This window comes from Pogona vitticeps, chromosome 4 (assembly GCF_051106095.1).
Source record: "Pogona vitticeps strain Pit_001003342236 chromosome 4, PviZW2.1, whole genome shotgun sequence".
Lineage (NCBI taxonomy): Eukaryota > Metazoa > Chordata > Lepidosauria > Squamata > Agamidae > Pogona > Pogona vitticeps.
This window is the reverse complement of record NC_135786.1, coordinates 193,828,694-193,856,156: the sequence shown is the minus strand read 5'-3', so window position 1 is coordinate 193,856,156 and position 27,463 is coordinate 193,828,694.

Below are 27,463 nucleotides of genomic sequence, written 5' to 3'. Positions count from 1 at the left end.
AGCATAAAGTTGTGTAACAGGATTCCAGCCATTTTATGTCAGTATTTACATTTTTAAAATAGACGAACTAGATGTGTAGGTGACTTTCATCGCTTAAGAATTTCCATAAGAACATCTGGACCAGAGAGAGCTTTTTCTATAAGTTCACAATTTTTTTTCAAAAGTCATTATAAATAATAGGAAAGTGTACCTTTTATCTCTAACATCTTTCACTGTTAAAACAAAAGTTCTCCCTGCAGTATTGCATTTGGAAATTCACAGGTCTCCAAGGAATCTCTATTCAATCAATCAAGAGTTGCTATTTCTCTTGAAAAATATCTGTCCTGCTTCTAGCTTCCCTAAATGTTATGTAAAATGTGTGTGTGGTGGTGTGGAAAATGGATTTGGAGAAGATTTTTCATAGCAGTACAATTTCTCACTGAAATTTTCCCCACATACTAAGTGCATGATATTTAACCTACATGTCTCTGTCCAAAAATAGTTCAGAAGCTCTTTATGACTGTGTGTCCTTTGGGAATTTGGGGCAAACAGGAATAGAGCGACACTTTCCCCCGCCCCCTCAGAATAAGGCAACAAAGAATGTCTCCTTCCCATTTGGGTTTTCTTCATAGATCAGGGATGTGGAACATGTCCCCCTACTCAATGAATAGCTTCTGCTATCCTCCTGCCACCTCAGAAATTCAGCATTGCATTTGTGGAAAAACATCACTTTTCAGATTAAATGGTTTTTCATTTTAATGCAAAATTAGGATTTTCTGTTTAAAACAAGACATGTGGGAAACACATCCCTTATTTTAACACAAATTTTACTCCTGGAAACTGCCCAGAATTAGATTAAAAACATGTCAACATTCCCAACACTGGGCTTCGGGAGATGAAATGGCCATTGGATCTCGGATGTAGTGTTTCAGAATAGGATCGGCCTACCCATTAGGAAGGACAGTGATGATGCAGAATGTGTTCATAGGTGGGTGGCTGACATAGTAAAATCCCACAAGGAGACATTTAGAGGTCTGAGTATGTTTGACCTGGAAATGACAATATTGAGAGCTGATTGATAGCTATCTTAAAACATCTAATGGACTCTGAAACAGAAGATCAATTTTGTTTACTTCTGCTCCAGAGGATAGGCTCCAAACCAATGGATTCAAATTAACAAGGAAGAAAACTGTTCTATGTATACATTATTAATAATCTCATGATAATAGTACTGTAGCTGTTTGTCAATGGAACAAACGGACTTGGAAGTTAATGGATTCTCCTTGGTTAGAGACCTATTCTTTTTGATCGGCTTATATCCCTCAATAGCTCTATTCCAGTCATGGGAGTCATCCCACCAAGTTTCAGTTATTTCTATCAAGTCACAGTTGCCCTCCTGAATTACAATTTCCAATTCTTCCTGTTTGTTTCCGATACTCCTGGTATTCGTATACAGACACTGGAGGCTGTGATTTGTGGCCTGTTTGTCTTTGTACATTTTGATGATGATGATGATGATGATGATGATGATGATGATGATGATGATGATGATGATGATGATGATTACGACGACGACTATTATTGTTCATATTATTGTTGCCCATTTGATCAGTTTGGGCCTTTCCTCTTATTGTGTGTAAGGCTTTATCTACTCTGTGCTCGTGTCTCTCTCCCCCTTCCAGCTCAGTTTAAAGCCCTCCTGATGAAGTTCTTCATACTGTGGGCAAACACATTCCTCCCAATTCTCGTTAGATGCAAGCCATCTCTGTCTTTGTCTCCTTCCTATCTCTTCCGTGGCAAACTCCCTGTTTGTTCTTCTGTTCGTGAGCTCTGGTCACAAGCTCCCTGGGTCTGCCTTTAGCTTTATTTGTCAGCTGTGCTCTACCCATATCCTCACAGAGCCAAAGGTTGGGAGTTCAATTCCTCACTGTGCCTCCTTGACAAACACTAACTTGATGATGATCCATAGGGTCACTTCCAGACGTCCCAAGTTGTTGTTGTTGTTGTTGTTGTTGTTGTTGTTGTTGTTGTTGTTGTTGTTGTTGTTGTTGTTGTTGTTGTTGTTGTTGTTGTTGTTGTTGTACCAAAAAAATCCCACCTGCCCCCATGGTGCTACACATTTCTATGTCACTGAAGCATGGGGCCATCTAGTAGCAAATGCTGCAGTAAGAAAATGGATTTGATACAAATAAAATATGGTATATTTGCATGCCCGTATTTGTATACATTCATTCAAAACCTTTGACCACATAAACCACTTTCCTTTCTCTTCCTTCACCAACTGAAGAGCAAAGAATAATAGTGGACTGAAACAACAAGAATTGTTTGAAGGAACAGCAAGGAAAAAAATGGCTGCCTTTCATATAGCATATATTGTCACTGTTTAGTACTTGTTTTATGATGAAGAGGAGGAAGAATATGAAGTCCTTGCATCTAGCCTAAAATATTTCACATGTAATCAAACAAGAAGCACTACTAGGGCCACAGTCTATGTCACCACAGACCTGGGGTATTAATATTCCAGATTTAGACCTTTAAACTAGCTCTGTGACTATTGCAGTTTCTTCTTAAAATGCAAGGGAGATTCACCAGTGCATTCATGAATACATATTGTATATTTTGTGCTGTCTTTCACTGATATTTTCCAGAACACCTGAGAAGTGCTCATGCATTGGAATAAGCTGGATGACATATTTGAGGGTTGTGCATACACATACAGTAGAATACTCTATCAATATAAATAATGTGGTATTGAATCTCCAAAACATGCAGGCTGGTGAAAAAATGTTATAAGCAGCAGATATGGATGGAGAGAATATCCTGGTCAACAAACCCTTTATCTTTTCTTCTGGTACCAACTGTCCCTCAAATATATTTTCCTTATTGTTTTTTAATTAATATGAACATACATGCCATTCTTTACAAATATTAGAAAGGGAAGTTGACATTTTTCCTTTCACAAATCATTTATAATGAAAACATATATTGTTTAAGCTACAGGTTTCCCAAACATAATTGTTTAAATATAAATTTCTTTCCATTCCCCACTGTGTCTCCGAGGAGAATAGCAGCCTATGTAGCCATGAGCAAGCCACAAAGTCCCAGGGCGCGCGCGCGCGCGCGCACACACACACACACACACACACACACACACACACACACACACACACACACACACACACACACACACACACACACCGAGAAGGGAATGGTAAATGACTTGTAAGTATTCTGCACCTAAAAAACCTAGGAAGGGTTATTATTATTTACAAACATTGATCTTTGCTTAAGTAATTGCAAACAGTAATGGGGCAGTAACACAAACATCATAGTGTACATGAGAAATTTAACACAGACATTGTGATGAAAAGCATTTCACCTACTTAAGTTATACGAGACATCATTGAACTTTTTAATGAATTCCTGAGAGTAGGATGTTATAATTCATATAATGCACACCGTATGTACTATCAAGAAAGAGACACTGAGGGAAGTCCATTTAAATGTAAGGTCTTCAAGCTGGTGTAACACCAGCCTCTGATTCTTTGGAGATGAGAAATTTCTTTTATCAAATTTGAGCTTGTGTACTTCATGAGCAAATGTTCTTCCACAATAACTTTATGAGAGATCAGCTGTCACGGTCCCTCCAGCTGTGGACTTAGCTGTTCAGCAAATACTTCCTACAAAATATATATACTTCACTGACAGTTATCACAGTAAGTAAGAAGCTGGAAAGTATTAAATCCAGTTTCAGTTAACACCCTTCAGCTATCAATGCACTTCTGTATTATACACAAAGTTTATGAAAAGTGCAGTTCTCATTCTGGCACATTTCAGGTTGAGAAATTGGCAGCCATTAAGGAGACTGGAGGAAGAATCAGACAATTGGAGGGGGGAATCACAGCTTTTGTTTGCACAGACATGCAATGTGTTGACTCTGTACCTAAATCTAAACATTTAAAAGGATACACTTGTTTTGACTTGATTTATATACCGCTCCTTTGGTAGAAACACTATTCTGGGTGGTTTACAAATTAAAACTCAGAACCCCACAGAATCCCACACAACAATATAATCAATATGGTGGTTCACCAATCTAGATGTAAAATTCATACAAAAGGGGAAATAAAGAACAAGAAAAATAATAATTTTAACAGCATCTGCGGATAGTTATTGAAGGCAGATTTGTACAATTCTGTTTTCCTGAATATCACTCATTTCATTCTCAATATTTAATAAAATGAGAGATATTTTGCTAAACTAACATGTGATGTATTATGTGTTCACCTTTCATTAACCCAGGATAACTCTGAGCGTTCTTAGAGCAAGGGTAGGGAGCTGTCAAACAACTGACAAGTTGAAGCTGCAGTGGCTTAGAATATGTTAAAAACTTTAGATGAAAACTTAATGCATAACTTCCATCTGGATATTACCAGGCCAGATGGCAGTATAAGTTCCTCAAAGAAAACAGACAGCTGTCGCTTCTTTATGTTTGAATTTGAAGATGTTATTTAACCAACTAGCAGCAAAGCTTAGTGTATGGCTCGCATTACTGTAGCACGTAAGTCACCCATATCAGGAGCACTCTTATTTTGAGTATACTCAGAAAATTTATTGCTTTCACTAGACAGATGTAACACATTTGTGGATTTTCATACTAGTGGACAGAGGTATGAATGAGGAAGAAATGCTGATGAACCTAAAAAGCAGCCCTACACATTCTCTTGGGGTCCTACTAAGAGAGTTACAAAGCTTTCTATACTGACAGAAGACCATGGTTTGCTATGCTATATCTCATGACAGCTTTTCACACAAAGACTCATCACTTGCAAATGATATTGTGGGCTTAATCAAAACCAGCTCAAGGCACTAGGCAAGACAATCTTATTTGAGAAATTAACAATCTTGCACTCTTTGTAACTGTGGGGAAAAGGTATTTAGGATTTAAAGGAATTATTTCACACTAATAAATTAGTAGAGCCTTTTTTCCCTCAGAGCTTGAGGTTTGCCTCCTCCCTCTTTTCCTTCCTGACCTTTAGGAAATTTAATGAGAAAATCTTGCCCATCCCTGTTTTAAAGATGGTTTATGCATTATCTCTTCTCCTTAAGATTTTGAAAACCCTGCTGAAGACTGAGAGCAAGACATGTTGGTGATGACATAGAAACTGTCCACTACGTGCCTTTTAAAGCCATTACACTACTAGAGAAGAAATTGTCTTCTTAATCTGGACCACATGCAAACAACAGAACCTTCTCCCCCTTCATGAAATTGCTCATGTATTTTTTTTTAAGTATATGCATTTGAAGATACCAGACTGTCACTGTTGCTCTTAAAATGTTTCATCTGTTTTCTTCACCCCAACCTCAGATCAGGTTCCTTTGCTCTCTCTTCTGGTTTCCCAACAGAAAATGGATTCAAAATATAGAACTAGTGTGTGAAATCTGTTTTTGTACCAATTATTTACTTATGGACACTTTCAGACCTCATCAAGGTAAAATGGGATTCATAATAATAGCCATGCAGACAAATCAATTGGCTGTAAGTACCTCTCAAGAGAGAATGAGACAGAAACATCCTGTGCAGATGACAGCTGTTATGTTTGTCTGGGAAAACTTTCATCTACTTGGAAAGGGCAAGATATTATATAGGTACATCTTCTTGGTGAATATGGCCTTTCAGTGCTTGCAGAACTCTGCTAAATCAGTTTAAAAGTTTTCAGATATATGTAGATATTAGAAATTAAATATTATCCTTTATATAGCTTATATTAGGTACCAAGTTGGAACCAATTTATTTCAAGGTAAGCGAGATGTTTAAGGAGTGGCTTTACCAGTGCCACACTCACACACAGTGAGTTTCTCTGGCTGACCAGAGATTTGAACCCAGGTGTCCTGAGTCTTAGACCAGCACTTTATCCATGACACCATGCTAGTATTCATTCTTTATGAAGACATTGCAAAGGGATTTCAAAAGTCCAGGCCTTTCAAGAATACGAAGCTTTACTTCTTAGTTATCTCTTTTCTTTAATTTAACCCCCTTCTTTAATTTTCCCTACAAACCCTAGTAAGGCTGCCATTATGGATGGCTTGAAAACGCATGGACAAAATTCATGAAGGTGGGACTAGTGGTTGGGGCTACCAATCATGATCATTCTTTATTCCCTTCAGTACCAAGGATAGCATGGTTCTGTGTTTCAATTCAAGGGAACACAAGTAGGAGAGTGCAGCTACACTCAACTGCTTGTCTACTGTGTATTCAGATAAATATTTATTTGAGATAATGTGAGATTTTGTTTGTTAGTTATTTTTGCTCAGGTTATTGATGCACAGGATCTATTCCCCAACTCTGAGCCAGGGACTGCTGCGGTAACCAATAAACTTATAGCCTATTCCACCAAAGAATAGTGTGTTGTATTCTTGTGTGTAAATTTAGACAGCTTGGGGCCTGCTCAGCACTAGGCCAACAATTCAGGAACTGGACCATGGAAGTTGGGCTGGGCCACTCCATCTCCTTCTCTCCCCTCACTTATGAAACAGAAGAAAATGTACTGGTATACAATAAATTCAAGATGAGCAGTTCTTTTAAATGTATTTAGGCTCATGTAAAGAAAGATGCACAGGTACAACAGAGAAAAGGCTGAGTTGTGCCTTGTACCGCCAGCAAACATTACAGAAAACTTGAAACTATTAACACTGGATTAATAAAAAAATTGCATGGAAGGAATTCAGTTGCTTGTACTTCCCTGCCATGAAGCAGCTCCTTTACTTCCTTGAAGAAAGACTGGATTCTATTGCTTAGAACAGAATATATTGAGAAAATAAAGGCAGGTTTGGAAATGCTGGTCAAAAGAGAAACATGTTATGTAAAGATCTGGAACCTCCTCCTTACAGCTTGTAATGGATACTTTTGTTTGTCATAGGATACATGACAGACAGATTCAAATTTGTATTCATTGTCTGGAAGGGTGTTTGCACAGAAAATCAGTTAGATATTATATTAACCTCTGGTAAGGGAGACAACAAAATTAAATAGCCTTTCAACATTAAAAACACATCACTGCCAATTTTAATGAGATTTTGGGGAACAAAGCCAGACGAGGAAGGATTGCAGTTTAAATTGGCTGTGAGCATAAAGAGTTTCCCTATCTGCTACTGTTGCTTTTTCTTTTTAAAGTTGACGTCCTTGCTTTGCTGTGTCTCTTTCTTTCTCCTTTAGAAATACTTTTTTTCCCAGTAGGGAAGTTTATGCGATCATATTCAATTGTCATTGTTGTTCTAAATTAAAAAGTGAACTTTGAGCTGAAGAGAATATCAAATGTTGAAGCTTGAATACATGATAGGTTTTGCTTGTTTCTCTTCTCCTAGTATATTACCCATTTTATGATAGGCCTTCAGAAATTCTTGAGATGAATGTTTTGGGAAATGAGCAAAGAAGGTGTGTTACTACAATAGTTCATGTTTTAGATGGACCCATTCAATACGTTGCTGAGACCCCTTCATGCATTAATATCTGTCCTAGAGCATAGCTAATAGTGAAGGATGATGGGACTTGCAACCCAACAATTTCTGGAACATGTTCCACATCCTTGCCATAGTTCAATCCCCCTCCAAGGTAGAGTAAGAATGCTTAAAATGTCAGATGAAGAGTGATATGTCAGTGTTTAAGATAAGCATAAAGTATGTGAACTATTGTATGCTCAAAGTCAAAATGCATGTAGTATGAAGTTGTCTGCATTTTTTCTTTCTTATGATGTGTTTTGTGCTCTCCCCCCCTTTGATGATGGATAGAGCTGAGTAATTTCTTAATTCTATTTAGATGTGGCCAATATTATTTCATTCCATTTGAAATAGTGCAACAGGGCTACTTTGCTATATAATTGGACCGAAGAAAATAACCAGAGGAAACAGGAGCTGAAATTGGCACTGTCACTAAAATAATTTCTTTCAAGTGGTTAAGGACTTATGTTCTGATCCACAGGAAGAGAATGCAGACCACATTGTAACTCACTGTGAAGAATATGCACAACACTTTGCAGGTAAAGTTGCTTGGATCCACTCTGAACTGGATGCTGTATTTGATACAAGTCATATGAATGGAACTACAGCCTCTGCGTCTCCTGTGTTAATGGATAACTTTCACTTTTTAGAGCCTGATGATGTTGATAGGTGCCTCAGGAGAGATAAAGGCTATCACATGTATGTTGGACCTTTGCTACTCCTGGCTTATAAAAGTTGGCCAGGAGGAAGTGTTCAAATGGGTAGGAGGAGTGTGGTATGTCTGCTTGAAGTAGTGTGGGATCTCAGCATGCTTAAAAGAGGAGGTACTAAGATCATTGCTGAAAAATCCCTCCTTGCATCCCATGACTCTGGATAATTACCAGCCTATCTCTAATGTTCCATTCTTGTTCCATCCTTTTACCAGATATATATACTATATACTACATATATAGTGTTTGCCATTATCCAAAGTTTTCAGTTATCTGTGGTGGAGCTTGGAACCACTCCCCAGTGGATATGGGGGACCTAGTGTACATAGATCCATTTCAGTCTGGCTCTAGGCCTGGTTATGGGATGGAGTCCGCTTTGGTCATCTTGGTTGAAGACCTACACTGGGACCCAGATGGGGTAGAGTGTCTCTTTTGCCTCTGCAGGACCTTTCAACAGCTTTCAGTACCACCAACCATGGCATCCATCTGGGCCATCTCTCTGGTATGGGACTTGGGGGCATTGTTTTATGGTCACTCTGGTTCTTTCCTGGAGCGGAGAACTCAGAAGGTGTGGCAGGGAACCCTTGGCTACTGGCCTTCAGGGTCCCCCGGGTTTCTGTTTTGTCCCCTATGCCATTTACCGTCTATATGAAGCCACTGGGAGAAGTTGTCCAGAGTATTGAGGAGGAGTGTCACCAGTACATGAATGACACAAAACTCTGTCTCTCCTTTCCATCTAAATCTGAGGAAGCTGTTTCAGCTCTAGATGTCTGGTGTCAGTATGGATGGGATAAGGATAAATAAACTAAAGCTTAATCCAGACCAGACAGAGGTGCTCCTGGTAAATTGAAAGGCAGATCAAGGAATAGGCATTCAGCCTGTGCTAGATGGGCTTACATTGCCTCTGAAAATACAGGTTCACAGCCTGGAGGTGCTCCTGGATTTGTCTCTGAACCTGGATGCCCAATTTTAAATAGTGACATTTACACAGTAAAAAGTAGTGCACCAGCTGCACCCATTCCTGGAAAAGTCTGATCTGGCCACGATGACACATGCCTTAGTTATGTCCCAGCTGGATTACTGTAATGCACTCTATGTGGGACCGCCTATAGAAAGTGTCAGGAAACTTTAGCAGATCCAAAACACAGGAGCCAGATTACTGGGGTCATATCACTCTCCTGTTGCAGCAGCTCTACTGGCTGCAAATACATTTCCGGGCACAATTCAAAGTGTTGGTTTTAACCTATAAAAATTTAAAAGGCTTGGGTTCAAGCTATCCCTTTAGGAACTTGCCTAGGTGAGATCATGAGGGGAGGCCTTTCTCTCAGTCCCACCACCTTTGAGATGTATTTGGTAGAGACATGGGAGAAATTCTTCTCTGCCTCTGCTCCCAGAATCTAGAACCCCCTACCGCAGGAGGTTAGGCTGGCCCCATCTTTGTTGTCTTTCTCTTCAGGCAACTTTTTCTTAGCGACTGGATGTCTGAGAAAGGAGTGTGTATTTTTAAATAGATTGTTGTCCCTTAATGCTTTTAAATGTGTTTTTAGTATTGATTTTATTTACCATATATAGCGTCTGTATAATTCTTTTTCAATATTTTTATACTTATTTCTGTGAAGATTCTCAGTCATCTAGGTGTGGTTATCTGGAAGTTGAGTCATGGCAACTGGACTTCTTTCTTGTTAGGTTTAAACATTTTGCTACTCATCCAACTCTCCTCAGGCTGAAGGAGCTACTTAGATGAGTAGCAAAACGTTTCAGCCTAAAAAGAAAGATTTTATACTTATTGTTTCTAACTTTTAAATATTGCCTTTTTAATTATGTAAGCCACCTTGGGTCCTTTTTAAGGAGAAAGGTGGGGTAAAAATATTTTTAAAGACTTTCTGAGGAGATTTCTTTACTTTTTGTGACTGTCGTCAAAGTACTTTTAATACTCTTTCTCTCCTGCCCCCTACAGTCCTATTTGAATAGATTCTAGTATCTTTTTTCTATAGACAAAGATTTAATTGCCCGATTTCAGGAGTATAATTGCTGAAGAAGTGTGTTTCAGATTTATAAAAATATTGCTAAATTCATTTTGCACCTTTTAAGGCATGAAGTTAATTTCTCTTAGATGAGAATGGATTTCTTGCCATACATTTCCTATAAATTGTGCATTTGCTTACTGGAGAACTGTACAATTTTTATATTTTCTGTAATTAAAACCAAAAGTAAAAGAGACATAAATCAATAGTGGTATGGAGATTTTGTTCTTTCAAAAGAATTGCATGGCTGCAAATGGCAATATAATTCATTTATTTGGAGGAGAACTTAACAGATCTATTAGAAAGCCAAGGGCTTCATGGAAGCTGAAAGAATGTAGGGCTAATTAAAAAATGTGATAATAAATACAGAAAATCCATAATAATCCCACCACCACTACAACAAAACTTGCTCCATCCAAGACACAAAACTGGCTGTAGCTATGGCCACCCTGAAATCTCTTGGAAAATGAAATTATATAACACATATACATAATTATACTGTATTGGAAAGACTGGAATGTGACATTTGAATGCTAGAGCATTCTAATCACTAAGAATCTATGGAATTAATAGAAGCTGAGAAGGTTAACATATATAAAGATACGTATATATCAGATATATATGCCAGTTATATGATGTCATCAGCATATCTTAAATTATTCATATTTTACACCAGGTTTGACCCCTTATTTCTTTGACTCTAATCTAGTTTTTTTAATGATATATTCTACATATAGACTGAATAATAGGCAGATGAAATATTCTGGGTCTGACACCTTTACCTGTTCCTCCATATTCTGTTTTAATTATAGTTTCTTGTTCAGAGTATAGATTATGCATGAGGCAAAGCAAATGTTGAGACACTCCCATTTATTATAGAAGGATCCACAGATTTTCAGGATCCACACAGACAAAGACTTTATTGTCATCTTTAAAACTAACACTGATTGAAATACTTTTGGACATTTAAGTACGCATTCCATATTTGCAGGATAATTTCTAGTGCCTCAACATTCTGGAAACTTCTTTGTCAAAGAAGCTTCAGTATCACTTTTTCAATGGGAAATGAATGCAAATGTCCTGCAGTTTGACTGTGTTTTATAAATTGTGAACAGATAAATAGCCAACTTGTCTCCAAGTGTGTAGTCATTTCTTGAGATTGATTGCTTCTGGAGTTCCTCTTTACTGTTTGAATAGGTACAGACATGCCACCATGTTTGATTTCATTTTTGTATGGCTTATTTCTGGTAAAAGCAAACAGATTTCAACAAATTATTTTATCTGTTAAACAACCTGTCAAGTTGTCTGAAGTAGCGGAAGCTCTGGTGGAACCTAGGAAAAGCCACTAATAAATTCTCTTCCAAGACATGCGTAAATGGAATGAAAATAAATATACAGAGCAAATTTATTAGAGTATAATAAATGAAAAGTAGACATCACATTCATATAGAAAACTAGCCAGGATGAAGAGCACAGTTACCTCACCACAGTATGATTCCATCATCTCCATAGGATGGTGACAGTGATGATATAATCAAGATGCTAACAAAGTCAAATATGAAATAAAGCTGTCACCAGGTAAAGCCTATTAAGATGAAATAATGGAAGACATGTGGTAATGAGATGGTGGTAAACAAAGCAATACTCAAAGGTGTTGTATAATGTATTTCCATTCCTGGTCCAATATCTTCCCTTCAGAATAGATTTTGCAAGACACTGAAATTTATCTGCAATAAATCTAAGAGGAATAGCAGAAAAAGGGAACAGATGTTGGGAATGATCATCACTGGGAGGGGGGAGAGGCTGAGAAAATTAAGGTTGGTATCTTTTGAACAACTAATTTGCACAATCTATTAATTTATTAGTCACATTTGTCTCAAATGAGAAAGAGTCTTCAACTTTGTAGCCTGCAACTATGGAAGACTTCTCCAGTTTTGCTTTTTCACACTTTGGTTTTTAACATTTTAAATTGTTTCCATAAAATTTGTGAAGACATTTGCACTTTTTAATAAGTTTTATATACATCTTACAAAAACGGATCAAATGCAGTGCTTAGCTATTTGCACAGACCAAATTCAATAAGTATATCTATTCCAATCTGGTGAAGTGTATCTAGTATTTGCCCACCATGAAGCTTTTTTTGGGGGGGGGGAAGAAGTGGCAAACTTAATTTAGTGCTACACATACGGCACCACACCCAAGAACGTAAAGCTGCCTTTTAAGTGCTAAGCACTTTTGAAATTTCAAGTTGTTTTCAATATACTTATGAAGAAATGTGCTGAAATATTTGAAAATTGACATCTAAATAAGACACTAACCCATTTGTAAACTTGAACAAACTTAACTGAGTGAATTCTATTCAAGATAGTGGAACTTAATTCCCACTAATTGTGTGCAGGATTCCACTGGTGTAAGAAATTTAGCTGGCAAATCTATGGGCTGATATCCTGCTGTTCAGTCAGGCAAATAGCATATCTTTTGGAAACAAATTGTCCCAAGTTAAGAATTCTCCATAGACATTATCTGTTGCATACTGATTCATGTGGTTTACCTTGGAACAGAATATGCCTACAGAGATTTCTTAACTTAAAGCAATTTGCACCTAGAAGCTATGTCATTTGTGTGAATGTGCAACAGGCTTCAGCATATAAATGCAACATCTTTAACAAAGATTAAAACCTGCATCCATAGGTCTCCTTCCTTTTTTCTTTCTGTATCTACTCAGTCTGGTCCCTAAGTGGGTATGCACTTACACACGTGTAAGCTTGGACAGAGAGAAATCAGGAGTTTGCACATGCTAAAATGGGCTGAAAGAGTCCAATTCAGCCAGCCATGCTACAACACTCCTTCTCGCAGGTCTGCCCACATAAGAACACCCTGGTACTCTCAGATATTATTGTGAAAAGGTCAAGTGGGCTTTGTAGTCCTTAGACTTAACTTGCACCACTGACAGGACTCTAAGTAAGCTAGGCCGAGGCAGCACTCTCAGATGACCCTAAGACAAGTGTACTGTTCAGGAGATCAAATGAGTTTTATAATCTTTATTTTATTAAAGAAAAAGCATGTTACTAAATATCAAAGCCAAATTAAACCAAAACAAATAAACTAGCATTGTGCTGTTTAGTTACACAGATGTAGTGAGGCAAAGAAAACATGAAAAATATAAAAGTATTCAAAAACCCAAAAAGCCATTAAAAAGAATAAAACACAGTTCCAGTCCAGGAAATCATTAGTAAACAAAATAATCCAAGTTGGTTATAACAAGGCTATAGTCCTCAGTGATACTATAGAATAAAAATCCCTAAACAAAAGTAAAAATCCATTATATGTCCCATAGTCCTTAGAAAAGAAAAATCCAGTAAATATACCATAGTCCTTACTAAATTACAAGAGCATAGTCCATATGGAGTATTCCAAGAAAAGGAGTTCATAGAGAATATTCCATAGGTAACAGTCCATAGAAAATAGTCAATGCATAGTCCTTAGGAAAATCCCATAAATCCAAAAGTAATCCAGCAAATCATAGAAACCAGTCCCCGTACGGGCCACCAAACTCTCTCTAAAGACATCAGAGTAAGTCCCAAATGGCTGAAGTGTAGGTCACGAATCCCTCAAAGGTCGGTCTTGGAAAGACAAAGTCCATAGGTAAAAAGTTCCTTTTTCAAGAGTAACTGGCAAGGGTCTAATGCACCTTCCCACGATGTCATCCAATCAGAGTTCGTTACTAGGCTAACAGTCCTGTTACATCACATGAATTCTTTCTCATACACAGCAGATGTTATTTGGGTTACGGTGGTTTATCAAAGAGTCACAACAATTTCCATCTATCTAATCACACCGAGTCCTTCTCAGGCCTTCAGAATAACATTCTCTCTGCTCGCCTAGAAAACAACTTGTCAGCATAGCACAGATACTATGTACAAAGAAACAAAATGGAACCTCTCTGGCTCACTTCATAATTACAAAACCCATATGCCTTAAAAGATTTTAACTCAAAAACCCATCTCATCACAGTGGACACATACCTTTCCTTTCTTGTTTTTTTTCTTCAAGTGTGCTCATATTTGTTCACATTTTGAATTGTATGGAGCATGTTCTTCATTAACTAGAAATACTTACTTACTTAAAGGTAAAGGTTCCCCTTGACAATTTTTGTCCAGTCGTGTTCGACTCTAGGGGATGGTGCTCATCCCCGTTTCCAAGCCATAGAGCCAGCGTTTGTCTGAAGACAATCTTCCGTGGTCACATGGCCAGTGCAACTTAGACACGGAATGCTGTTACCTTCCCACCGAGGTGGTCCCTATTTATCTACTTGCATTTGTATGCTTTCGAACCACTAGGTTGGCGGGAGCTGGGACAAGCGACGGGCGCTCACTCCGTTGCGTGGATTCGATCTTGCAACTGCTTGGTCTTCTGACCCTGCAGCACAGGCTTCTGCGGTTTAGCCCACAGCGCCACCACGTCCCCACTTACTTACTTACTTACTTACTTACTTACTTACTTACTTACTTACTTACTTACTTACTTACTTACTTACTTACTTACTTACTTACTTACTTACTTACTTACTTACTTACTTACTTACTTACTTACTTACTTACTTATGTCAATGGAGTATTTTGTGAATATGAAAAATATACTGTATCCATTTTTCTAGGCTTTTTTTAAACTGCACCTTTTCCACAGACATAGTTGCATAAGCTGTATGAGGATCTTAGAGCATAAATTGCTTCTCCTCCATGGACAGTCCAGATAATGTGGACCAAGATAAGTTCACTGAGTCTTAGATTGAAGATTGGATTCCTCACATATCCTTACTTAAATGTTCTAAGAAGTGCCCTCCTACAATTTCATTTCAGTTTGTGCAGGAGATTTTCATCTGAGCTGAAATCTGCTGCTAATTTAATGTCTGTTCAAAAAAAGATGGAAGCAGATTTCAAAACAAGCACTGCTGATGCTTAAAGCAGTAAGAAGCAAAAAGTCCAGCAGCATCTGATAGCTATTTTTAAAATGGCTCTTAGTATTAAAAACCACTTGATCTTGAAAGGATTTTTATGTGTGCATGAAGCACTTTACCTGAAGCAAAATTTCGGTAAGTATTCATATCACAGATAAGAATGGTGTATATACTTGTCTTCCAATTTAGTAAGAAAAGGAAGGACAGCTGACTTAATTTTCTGCCCTCAACTGCAGTCATAGCTGCCTCTATATACATGCTCATGTAGATAACCAATACATGACCAAGGTGGGTCTATGCAGCAACAGCTTGGAATCATAAAAATAGCCTCTGATGGGTGTTAATGTTTTTCAAACTTGCTGATTCTCATAGTGTTCAATGTCTGCAACTCTCTCCTAAAATGAAAGGCATTAAATACATTGAATCTCTGCTACTAGATATAGTTACAAATAGACATGGGGATGAATATAAAAATGAGTCAGAATATTCAACTGATATCCCTGATTCATCAGATATTCGTTGCTTTGTATTCTTGGGGTCCAGGGACCCCGATGAATACAAAGCAATGAATTTAACCTTTCTATATTTGTCCCTTCATCAATGGGGGGCGCGATCGCTTTGCTCAGGCTTCCCCTGTCTTTCTATGCCCCTGCAGCATACACACGGGAAGCCTGACCAAAGGAATTCTCCTCACTGTCAGGGATGGGGGGATTACTTTGATCCCACTTTAATTCCCCCATTGCATAGAAAGAGGAGGGAAGGAAGACCCAAGTGATCCCCCACCCCTGATGTTTTTTGCAAAGGCAGCAGGGGTGGGGGATCACTTTGATCCCACTTTGATCCTTTCCCTCCTCTTCCTATGCCCCCACAACATAGGAAGGTTGCAGGGGCTGGGTGTTGTTGTTTTTTGTTTTTTGTTTTAAGATAGCCCCATGAGCTGTCTAAAAAAAGTAATGTCCTGACAAACCAATGAATTGATTCATGTTTCATCAGGCAACGGGAGTCAATTCATGGTTCATCAAGTTTGACAACCCACAAACCAATATGAAGAACCATTTTGGCACTTCATCCCTATCTCTAGTTACAAAGTCTGATGCCTTTGCAGTTCCTTTCATTTTGGGACAATAGTAAGGGGGTCCTGCTGACTTCAGAGTCCCCAGAGGTATCTGGGTGGTCACTGTATAAAATGGGATTAAACTGACTTTCAATCTAACACAGCAAAACTCTTCCTAAACATCCTTCCAATACTGAGCAATTCCACTGTGGAACAGGCTATGTCAGGAAGCAGCAGGTTCTCCTTTGCTGGAGGTGTTTAAGCAGAGACTCTATATCCATCAGTCAACAATGCTGAGGGTGTGCCCTCCATTGATTTGGGCAGTTGGACCAAATGGTACTACCAAGGTCATTTCCAACTTGTGGGTGAAAGATGGAGCCCACTGAGCAACTCAAAACACATGAGAGTTCATTCTGAGGTTGGACCACATACATTAGGGTTTTTGTGCATGCTGGGCCCATTCTGTCATGTCCTTGCTTTGCCATAAAAGAAGGGCAAGGCCTGAAGCAGGGTTCTTCCTATGAACAAATGTCACAGAGATTCTACTTGCATTCATTTGCTGCAAATAGAACCCCCTCCCTTCAAATATCAGTACATAATATAATGATGTCATCATAAATAGGCAAGGCTAGCTTACATGAATACAGATGGAGCTGGAGTCAGCCTGAACAGTTTCTCTGTGTCCTGATGTATAAGGAGAGCTTTATCTAAATGCATGATTCAATGTATTAGTGTTTTGTTCTGCTGTTTATTCTAACCTGATTTTGGAATGTTTTGGACCACAGCTTCCAGAACTTTCCTACTGGTTGGGAAATTCTGGCAACTGTAATATAAAAGTAGATTTTCCAAGCTGTGGTCCTATTATAACAGTCAGAATTGTATTAATACTTTTGGCTATCATAATGGGCTCTGTTGATTCTGAAAATATAAGGGGAAGCCTGAAGACTGACTATTCAAATCTGTTTACAAATTGGTTTTGTAAAGATATTGGAAAACACCTTTGTTAGGTTCTGTGGATTTTTTTTGTTACAGATTTATCTATTTATTTCTGTCATTTATACACCACCCCCACATAAAGGTAGCAAAGAGACTCAATCCGACAAACATAAAAATAGCCAACGACAACAGAATAGGCCAACATTCAGAACTTAAGGAATAACTGTTTTTTTTGGGAAACAAATTAGCTTGAACTTGTTTGATCTTGGAAGGACACTCTGAAGAACCTATCACTGGATAGCTCAGATACGGATGCCACATCCTTATAAAGCGGTCTTTGGGCATTTTTGGAATTTCTGTGCTAAATAAGTAGCTGCCTCGGCTTGCTTTCAAAATCCCATTTACACCATTGCTTTTTTTCCTTCAGAAGATTCAGGGGGAAAAAACCTATTATTCTCGGAATACATCGGCACCTTTCTTTACATGGGGAGCTCAAGGACAGATACATTTGCTATATAAAACTGCAGCTATCTACCCAGCACCATGGGATAAGGTGAGCTGCACATTTAAATACCATATTAATCATTACCTCCTGACAAGAACTCTCTGGCAAGCTGTGTTGCAGACAACTGCGGCACACATTCCTCTCCTTCCTCACCAAGCCTGGGTTTATGAATCTGAGATTTTAAGAACCCAGCATGGGCTGGAGCCATTCATGTGATCATTCCTTATGTAATTATCCCTGTGAACTGAATGCAGAAAATTACCTTCTGGAGAGAGGACGCACTCGGAAGTATCGATCCGTAGTTTTCTGGCAACAAACAGAAAGCCTGAAGGATTTGGGAGCTTTAAACGTTGGCTCTAACAATGATTTATTACATTTTCTCATTCAGCTGCTTTGTTTCTGCCTTCTCCTCTCCCACAGCTCTCCTACCCTTTTGGAGATAAACAAGCTGAAGGCTTCCCTCAGGCGAGAAGGGTGCTCAGATGGTAATGGGATTCAGCAGGAGGAAAATGAGCACTGGATGAAAGGAGGCGGCATTACTTGGAGCAGTACGGTATATGTTGCTGAATGTTCACTCTTGGATATAAACCCTTTTCTTCCTACTATATCATGCCATCTTGAACCATCCCACAATGAAAAGGAGGGAAGTTGGCCTTGCCAGTGAGATGGATGAGGATAATAATAAAGGTACTGTACATGTACAAGAGAGCTGGGGATTTGCACATTTGATATGATCACTGTTAAGCACTAAACTGAACATCAGCTGGATTATTTTACAGGCCTTTTCCAAAAGGGTCATGATCTGCTTGAAAATACAAGTCTAAGCCAAGGATGTCAATCCATGCCACCTCTGCCCTTGCCTTAAGGTCAGACTATACAGGACACTGAAAATCCATGATTTTCCATGATCCTGAGAGTTTTACATTTAAATGCAGGTACAGGACAGTCATATTCCAATAGCAGCATGTTTAAAGGAAGATACATTCTTAACCTAGGAGATAAGATCTCTTGTGATTTTTCAGTGTTACTCTCTGAAATGGTGAATGTAATCATCACATAATTTGTAAGTCTGATTGCTAAAGCAATGCTCTGGGGAAACCTCTTTGTCGAAGGGAATGCATTAATTAATTATAGAGAATGTGCATTCTACTGAATATCTAGTTAAACACAAGGTGCTCTTTTTCCATCGCTGCTAGTTTAAAGATATTCTGTACTGCTGTTTTCCCCTGGCAGGGCAAAAAACATCTCTTCTGTGAAGAAGAGGGTTTTAGATAGATAAACTAGCACAGAGGGAAAGAGTTAATCCCCCTTTTCCCCAGTATTGCTGCTTCAATCCAAAATGGAGCCCTCATATACTGTATCAATGTTCATTGTAAGTTCCAGTCACATTTTCTCTGCATCATGTACCATTTGGCGATGAATTCTAACAACATCTCTGAATTTAATGGACAAAACCTGAAGTTAACTTGCCTTATTCAGACATTCAATTTTTTGATTAAAATTGAGACCATTAGAGACCACTGGTAATGGCGCGGCTAAATAAATAAATAAATAAATAAATAAATAAATAAATAAATCGGTTGTCCTACTATCAAAGGAAGATGGATGACCCAAAAAGGAAAACCTCTACTTCCTATTCCATCGAGAACCCAGGATAAATCAACATTCCATATTGCATCGTCAGTCACGATAGATCAAGAATCATTGTACTTCCTGTAAGGAGAGTGAGAGAATGACAATTGAAGGACTAACACTAGGACCCTCCCCCGATGTGTTTCCTTAACCCACATATAGAACACTTGAACAAAACTAATGAGAGCCACATTTTTGGCTTCTTACTAAGAGCTGTACAGGATGAGGCTTAGTTCCCCCTCATCAATCTAAACTGATTGTGTTGACTTGTGGAAAGGCAAAGCTCCTGTCTGTGATAAGATTAGGAATAGTCTCGTTGTAAGCCGCCTAGAGTGGTCTTAATCGACTAGATAGGCGGGATATAAATAAATAAATAAATAAATAAATAAATAAATAAATAAATAAATAAATAAATAAATAAATAAATAAATAAATAAATAAATAAATAAATAAATACATAGGAAGCAGGTAGTTAATGAAACCTTTGCTTGAGTCTTTGCTGATATAGGGAAAAACTTGGCTGAAGTCTACAATGAGGGTTAAGTTCCTGGGGTTAGCAGCTGGTAGTAAATTTAGCTCATGTCTGTCAGTTGCGTGAAGACACGAGGTGTGTGGCTGTGTGTGGGAAACTTCTGTTTAAAGATTGTAGCTGTATTCTGTTGCAGTGATGTTCATACACTCCTGGCAGGAAGCGGCAGCTGCCACCAGGTGGGGAAACCCCTTCTTCTGCCCTTTCTCTTAGAGGTAGAGCATAAGATTAAAGGGTTATTTTAGCCAATCCTGGTTTTGATTAGGTAACTAATATCCTATCTGAATTCTAACAACTTGCTATGTAAATCATGCTAAGTAAATAAAAGAGCTCTCAGGGCCTTGCCTGTAGGCTCCGCTGGCTCAGACATCCACTGTCAACTCCTGTCTTCTCTTTCTAAGGCAATTAGCCTTAGCCTTCCTTTGTTCCGTGATCACCCACATTTGGCGCCCAAACAGGGCCATCGCCTGAGGCAATCAAAGCAGCTCACCTCACCCGGTAAGGGCTTTAGACGTGTCCTTGCATCCTCTTTGGATCCTGGTGAGTATTATTAGTTCAAGATGGGAAACACTCTTACAGCACTTCAAAATCAACATAAGAAAGACTTGATTTATTTGCTCCATAAAGAAGGTCACCGTGATGTATCTGCTTCAGTAGAGGATTTAATAAAAGGAATAGGTACTTATTATCCCTGGTATCTGGAAGAGGGCAGCTTTAAGCTTTCAGATTGTGATAAAATTGAGAATAAACTGCACAAAGACCCTGTTGCTCCAGGTTTTTTTAAACATTTTATTATTTTTTTAAAACATACATACCTACAAGGCAAACAAAAACCTACAAAACAATAACGCATAAGACTAACAAAATATCAGGACTAACAGAACATACAAGCAGGGAGGTATTTCCCATACCAGCTTATCTATTATATAATTTCTGACTGCAGGAATAATATACGTATCCGTGTGCATCTACACATGTTATATTTCATATCCCTATTTTATATATCTAATTAAGTATCTAACATCTTAAGTTTATAATAAATTTATAAATTCTCTTATCTGCATTTCCATCCATCTAAATCTCATCATAAACATTCCTCATTTCCTCTTTAAGATTATTTATCCACCCATAATATTCACACAGGCACGTTCATTCCTCAAATATCTCCATTCTTATAAACAGAAAAGTATATGTCTAATCTTGTCAACGTAATCACTCTTATAATTCACACATATTTGGTATTTCAATATACATTCCTCACAAACAAAACATCCAATATTATTATTCATCATCATTTCTAAAGTTCATGATTCACTTATGCTTGTATTGCATTAAATTTCATATCTGGCCAAATTTGCTTATAGTATATTAGCCATGTTGCTTTATATGTTAATTATGGATATCTTAAACCAATTGATTTCTATTATTTGTTCAGCAAAAAACTTCCTCCTTTTTCATTTTTATTTATCAACTCCAGTGTTATCAAACCAGGATTGGCCTCTCTGATCTTGTCAACATTGTCACTATTATAATCACACATATTTAATGTCTCAATATGGGTGCCTCACAAACAAAACATCCACTATTATTATTCATCATCATTTCTAAAATTCATGGATATCAAACCAGAATTAGCCTCTTGCCTCCTTTTTTCATTTTTTTTCTTTTCCCAGTTTTGAAATGCCATCTATATTTCTTTAAGACATTTTCTATATGGTTGACTAAATTTATTCCCATATACTGTAGTCAGTGGTTTGGTTTTGGAGCAACATAGTGTGTGATCTCTGATCGTAGATTTATGCCTTCAAATTTGCCCATTTCTGCCCCTTTACATTTTTTTTCTTTTCAGAACAGTCTTGAGATACTTTCTCCCTTCTCAGCCCCCCCCTTTCATCTTTTTTAGGCAACTTTTGGAGAAAAGGAGTCTTCTTCTCTCTCTCTGACGACGGGAGTTGTTGAATAAGTTCCATGATTTGTCAGTACTGCTTTGAGGCAATCTCTCTCTCTGACAATAATGGCTGTTCATTAAAGATTTGGTTAAGTTGTTGGCCCTTACTCTCTATCTTTTCATGCAGAGCAGAAAAAGTCATCTTCAAGTCTGTTCTGATCTCCGCAAGCTGAGCCTCAAAATGATTGATTATATTAAATTGACATTCTTGAAGAAGTCCCTTAAAATAATCCATTGTGTGTTGCGATAATGAGTCTCCCCCTCCATCCATGGCTGTAGCAGTCAGCAGGTTAATTACTCAAATTTCCATCATGATTTATTAGCTAGTCCGCACTTAAAGTCTTATGAGAGGGGACCCCAAGGATGTTATTTGATTTATAATCCATCTTGTAGCTAAATGCAGAGTCACGTAGGTTAAATTATGCAGAGTTATTTAGAGTTCTTAAGTCCTGACTTTATAGATTATTGAAAAGCCAGTTTCTCTGGGAGGAAGGGTTAAGAGGGAAGAAGAACAGAGTTGGTTTCATTTTCCAAACTGTGACGTAGTCAGAAAACTCAGATGTTACAGGCATTAACAAAGTTATGACGCTTGAGATCTTCCTTCTCATCAGCTTTCAAAGAGCAGATTTATTAATTTACTTGCTGTAGCTTAGCAGCAGATTGTTAATCTCTGTTCTGCAGTCAAATAATAAATCTTATACCTCCCCTCTCCGAGCAGCTAACTCACCATCATGGCGACTTCACGAGACAGTCGTGTGTGGGAAGGGAAACTCTTCCAAAATACAGACTGCCATCTGAAATTTGGCGGTTCCAAAGCCACCACTTGCTCCCCTTCTCCTGGGGGGTCCTCTGACTTGGAGTAAACCCAGGGGAATCCAGAGCCCTGGAATTTCCCCTGTTCTCGCTGCTCGTCGCTCCGCCCTCTCCCCTGTTGCTGCAGTTAAAGTCCTCCATACATGGCATTTTTGCTGGGACACGATTTCAAAGATCGTGAACCCTTTGTTAGCCCAGTCTTTACCTAACCTTCCAACAGCCCCTCAGAATTTGCCACCCTCTAAGCCACCAGATCTCCATGAAAATAGAAACAATCCTCCTTCCTACACAGCTCCTGCAGTTCTTCCACTGGCCCTTTCTCCCTCTCTCCTCCCCCTCCCCCCCTCCTCGTTCAGCAATGCAGCAGATGTTATCTGATATTATGGCCGAAGGGAGGATCTTGCTGACACCCTCCCCCTTATGTCTGTTTGTCCTGGAGTTCATAACAGCCAGGGACATCATGTTCATGAAAGCCTCGTCTTTGCTATGTTTAAAGAGTTGAAAAAAGTGTAGTTGAAAATGGTCTCCATAGCAGTTTCACTCTCAGGTTGGATGATGTGTTATGAGAAAATGGAAATCTCATTCCAGCTGATTGGAAAATCTTGGTTAAGGCTTTGCTTTCCCCTGGGCAATTTCTGCTTTTTCGGCAGGAATGGAAAGATGCTGCTGCCATTGTGGCCATGGATAATTTACAAAACAATATTACTGTGTCTGCAGATATGCTAACTGGAGAAGGACTTTTTGTCACCATAGCACAGCAGATTACCATTCCTAACAGGGGACTGGCACAAGTGGCTGACATTGTTAGGGCAGCCTGAATAAAAATCCCAGACCCCTTTAGGGTCTTTTGCCAATTTTCGTCAGGGTCCTACAGAGGACTATATGTCTTTCATTAACAAATTGCAAAGAGCGATTGAATGGCAGGTGGAGAATACTGAGGCTGCTGGTATTTTGATGAAACAACTGCCATTTGAAAATGCTAACATGGATTTTAAAACAGCCCTTTTACAATAAACCAGAGACTGACATTGCTGACATGCTCAAATTATGTCAGAATATTGGGACAGAAACTCAAAGGGACACAGCTTTTGGCCACAGTCCATGGTACGTCCTTGAATCCCACCTGAGATTGTAAATGTTTTTCCTGTGGCAAGGAAGGGCACTTCAGATGGGAATGTAGATCAACACCCCCCCAAATAATAAACACCCTTCTAAAAATACCCCCGGTGTCAGAAAGGTTATCACTGGGCCAATCAATGCTGGTCTGTTCCAACACTGGGAAACTCCATGTCGAGTGGACCTCCAGCCCTGGGTCAAGTGGGGGAACTCAGTGAATATTCTCTAGCTAACTGCTGAGAGAGAAAAAAAAGCTCCAGAAAAGATACAAACCACACCTCTGTTTCTTTATCTAGGGCACAAACTGTTGCAAGCTACATCTTCTCCTTACCAGAACTAAAAACTCCATCTCAATTTACATTAGTGCAGTTGCAACAGTTCATCTGGCACTTAAATTGGGCTCGTCCATTTTTGTGCCTTCCTACTCATGAATTGCAACCTTTGTTTAATGCACTCCAGGGACATCAGTCTCCTGCTGACTACATACCCATCACCAAGGCTATGAAACATGCCATACATCAAATTAATGCAGCCTTGCGATGTACCATAGTCGACTGCATTCCTTCTTTTGGTCCCTTGCAACTGGTTATCTTGAACACTCCCCAACTGCCTGCTGGCTTGTTGTGTAGCCCAAAGTCTGACAAAGCCACTGCTACAGCAGAATGGCTTTATTTATCTAACACTCCTCCCCAAAATGTTTACTCTATTCGAAATGCTATTACATACCTTGTAATCAAATGCACCTAAAGACCCTCACTTAACGTTCATTCAGCAAGTACCCCTTCGCTTTTCCTCTCCTTTCTCTGCTACTCCTCTCCCTGATGCACTAACTGTTTTTACCGATGGTGCACCTGCTAGAGGCGTGATTACCTTTCAGCAACCTCCTGGAACCTGGAAAACCTGTTTTACTTCTATTCAGACCTCTGCCCATTGTGCAGAACTGGCTGCTGTCATCTTTGCCTTTCAAATGTTTCAAGATCAACCTTTAAATCCCATTGTAGACACTCAATATGTATTTAACCTTGTCACTCATCTGTCACATGCCTATCTTTCTCCTGCTCTGAACTTTTCCTTACTTTCCCTGTTTTTGACTTTAAAAAACCTCCTTGCTACCACATCACAACCTTTTTTTGCAGTTCACATCCAATCTCATACTGGATTTCAAGATGCTATCTCAGAGGGAAATCATTGTGCAGACTCTGCTCTTCGTTCCTTGTGTCCCCTCTTTTCCATTCCTATTGACAGCCATTCCTTTTTTATCAGAGTGTTAAACAACTCCATAAGCAATTTTCTATTCCACTTTCTCAAGCTTGAGACATCATCTCCTCCTGCTCTTTCTGTTCTATGTCTCTCATTTCCTTTCCTTTTGATGTGAGGAACAGATGCCAATCAGCTTTGGCAAATGGATGCCACTCATGTTCCTATGCGGGACGTGGTGGCGCTGCGGGCTAAACCGCAGAAGCCTTTGTGTGCTGCAGGGTCAGAAGACCAGCAGAGTGAGCTCCCGTCGCTTTGTCCCAGCTCCTCGCCAACCTAGCAGTTCAAAAGCATGTAAATGCGAGGAGATAAATAGGTACCATCTCGGTGGGAAGGTAAACAGCGTTCCCGATCTAATTTGTGCTGGCCACGTGACAACGGAAACTGTCTTTGGACAAACGCTGGCTCTATGGCTTGGAAATGGGGATGAGCACCGCCCCCTAGAATCGAACACGACTGACTAAAAATGTCAAGGGGAACCATTACCTTTACCATCTTCCTACCCTTGCTTCTATTTCTTATATTCATCTAATTATTGATACTTATTCAGGATACATCTGGGCTACACCTCTTCATGGTGAGACTTCTCGCCATGTTATACAGCATTGTTTATGAACATTTGCAGTTATGGGCCGGCCTCAAGCTTTAAAAACAAACAATGGCCCTGCCTATACCTCTCACGCCTTTGGCACTTTTTGGAATGAATGGGACGTTCGACTTTCCCATGGTATTCCTTATAACTGCACAGAACAGTCTATTGTAGAAAAGGCACACTGCTCTTTTAAATTTCTCCTTTCAAAACAAACAAAAACAGAAGGATCAAGCCCCAAGATATTCCAGATGTAGTATCAATAGCATTGTTCATATTAAATCATTTAACTGTATCTACAGGTCAGCATAAGTTGTCACCAGTAGAGAAACACTTTTGTAAAGAAATCCCCATGGAATGGCGGCTGGTGACTTATAAGCAACCTCCTGACCCTCAGTGGGGGGGGGGGGGTCCAGGTCCTCTACTAACATGGGGTCATGGCTATGCTGCTGTGCTTACTCCCACAAGTACTTTGTGGATCCTGGCTCAGTGTGTGAGGCCATATCGTGGAAAGAATGATTTGGCATTGCAACCTGCAGGACCCCATTCTGGAATTCAACCCAGCGATGTCTCTGGAGCAGGACCAGATGACTGCACATTGCCAGAAGCACCCGGGCTGACCTGAAGGCATTCAACACAAAGTTACCTGGAGGATGTTAAAGACACTGAGTGCAGCAGCATATCCTGGAGACTCCTAAAACTTTTCTAGCAGCCGTTATCTCACAGCTGAATATGACTTGCCATAGTTTGCTGTGGTCCACACAGTCAAAGGCTTCTGCATAGTCAATGAAGCAGAAGTAGTTGTTTTTCTGGAACTCTCTGGCTTTCTCCATAATCAAGAGCATGTTAGCAATTTAGTCTCTAGTTCCTCTGCCCCTTTGAAATCCAGCTTGCACTTCTGTGAGTTCTCAGTCCACATCCTGCTGAAGGCTACCTTGTAGGATTTTGAGCATAACCTTGCTAGCGTGTGAAATGAGTGCAATTGTATGGTAGTTGGAGCACTCTTTGGCACTCCCCTTCTTTGGGATTGGGATCTAGACTGATCTTTTCCAGTCCTCTGGCCACTGTTGAGTTTTCCAAACTTGCTGGCATATTTAATGTAGCACCTTAACAGCATCATCTTTTAAGATTTTAAATAGTTCAACTGGAATGCCATCACCTCCACTGGCCTTGTTGTTAGCCATTCTTTCTAAGGCCCACCTGACTTCACTCCCCAGGATGTCTGGCTCAAGGTCAGCAGCCACACTATCTGGGTTGTCTGGGACATCCAAATCTTTCTGGTATAATTCCTCTGTGTATTCTTGCCACCTCTTCTTGATGTCTTCTGCTTCTCTTAGGTCCCTCCCATTTTTGTCCTTTATCATGTCCATCTTTGCACAAAATGTTCCTTTAATATCTCTCATTTTCTTGAACAGATCTCTGGTTTTCCCTTTTCTATTATTTTCCTCTATTTCTTTGAACTGTTCATTTAAGAAGGCCCTCTTGTCTCTCCTTGCTATTCTTTGGAAGTCTGCGTTCCATTTTCTGTAACTTTCCCTATCTCCCTTGTATTTTGTTTCCCTTCTCTTTGCTATTTCTAAGGCCTCGTTGGACAGCCACTTTGCTTTCTTGCATTTTCTCTTTTTTTTGGAATGGTTCTTGTTGCTGCCTCCTGTACAATGTTTCGAACCTCTATCCAAAGTTCTTCAGGCACTCTGTCCACCACATCTAGTTCCTTAAATCTGTTCTTCACTTCCACTGTGTATTCATAAGGGATTTGGTTTAGATTTTCTTTTGCCCTGCTTTGTTTTGAACTCCAAGGCCAAACTTTCCTATTGTTCCTTTTATCTCTTGACTCCCTACTTTACCATTTCAATCCCCTATAATGAGAAGAACATATTTCTTTGGCAACAGTTCTAGAAGTTGTTGTAAGTCTTC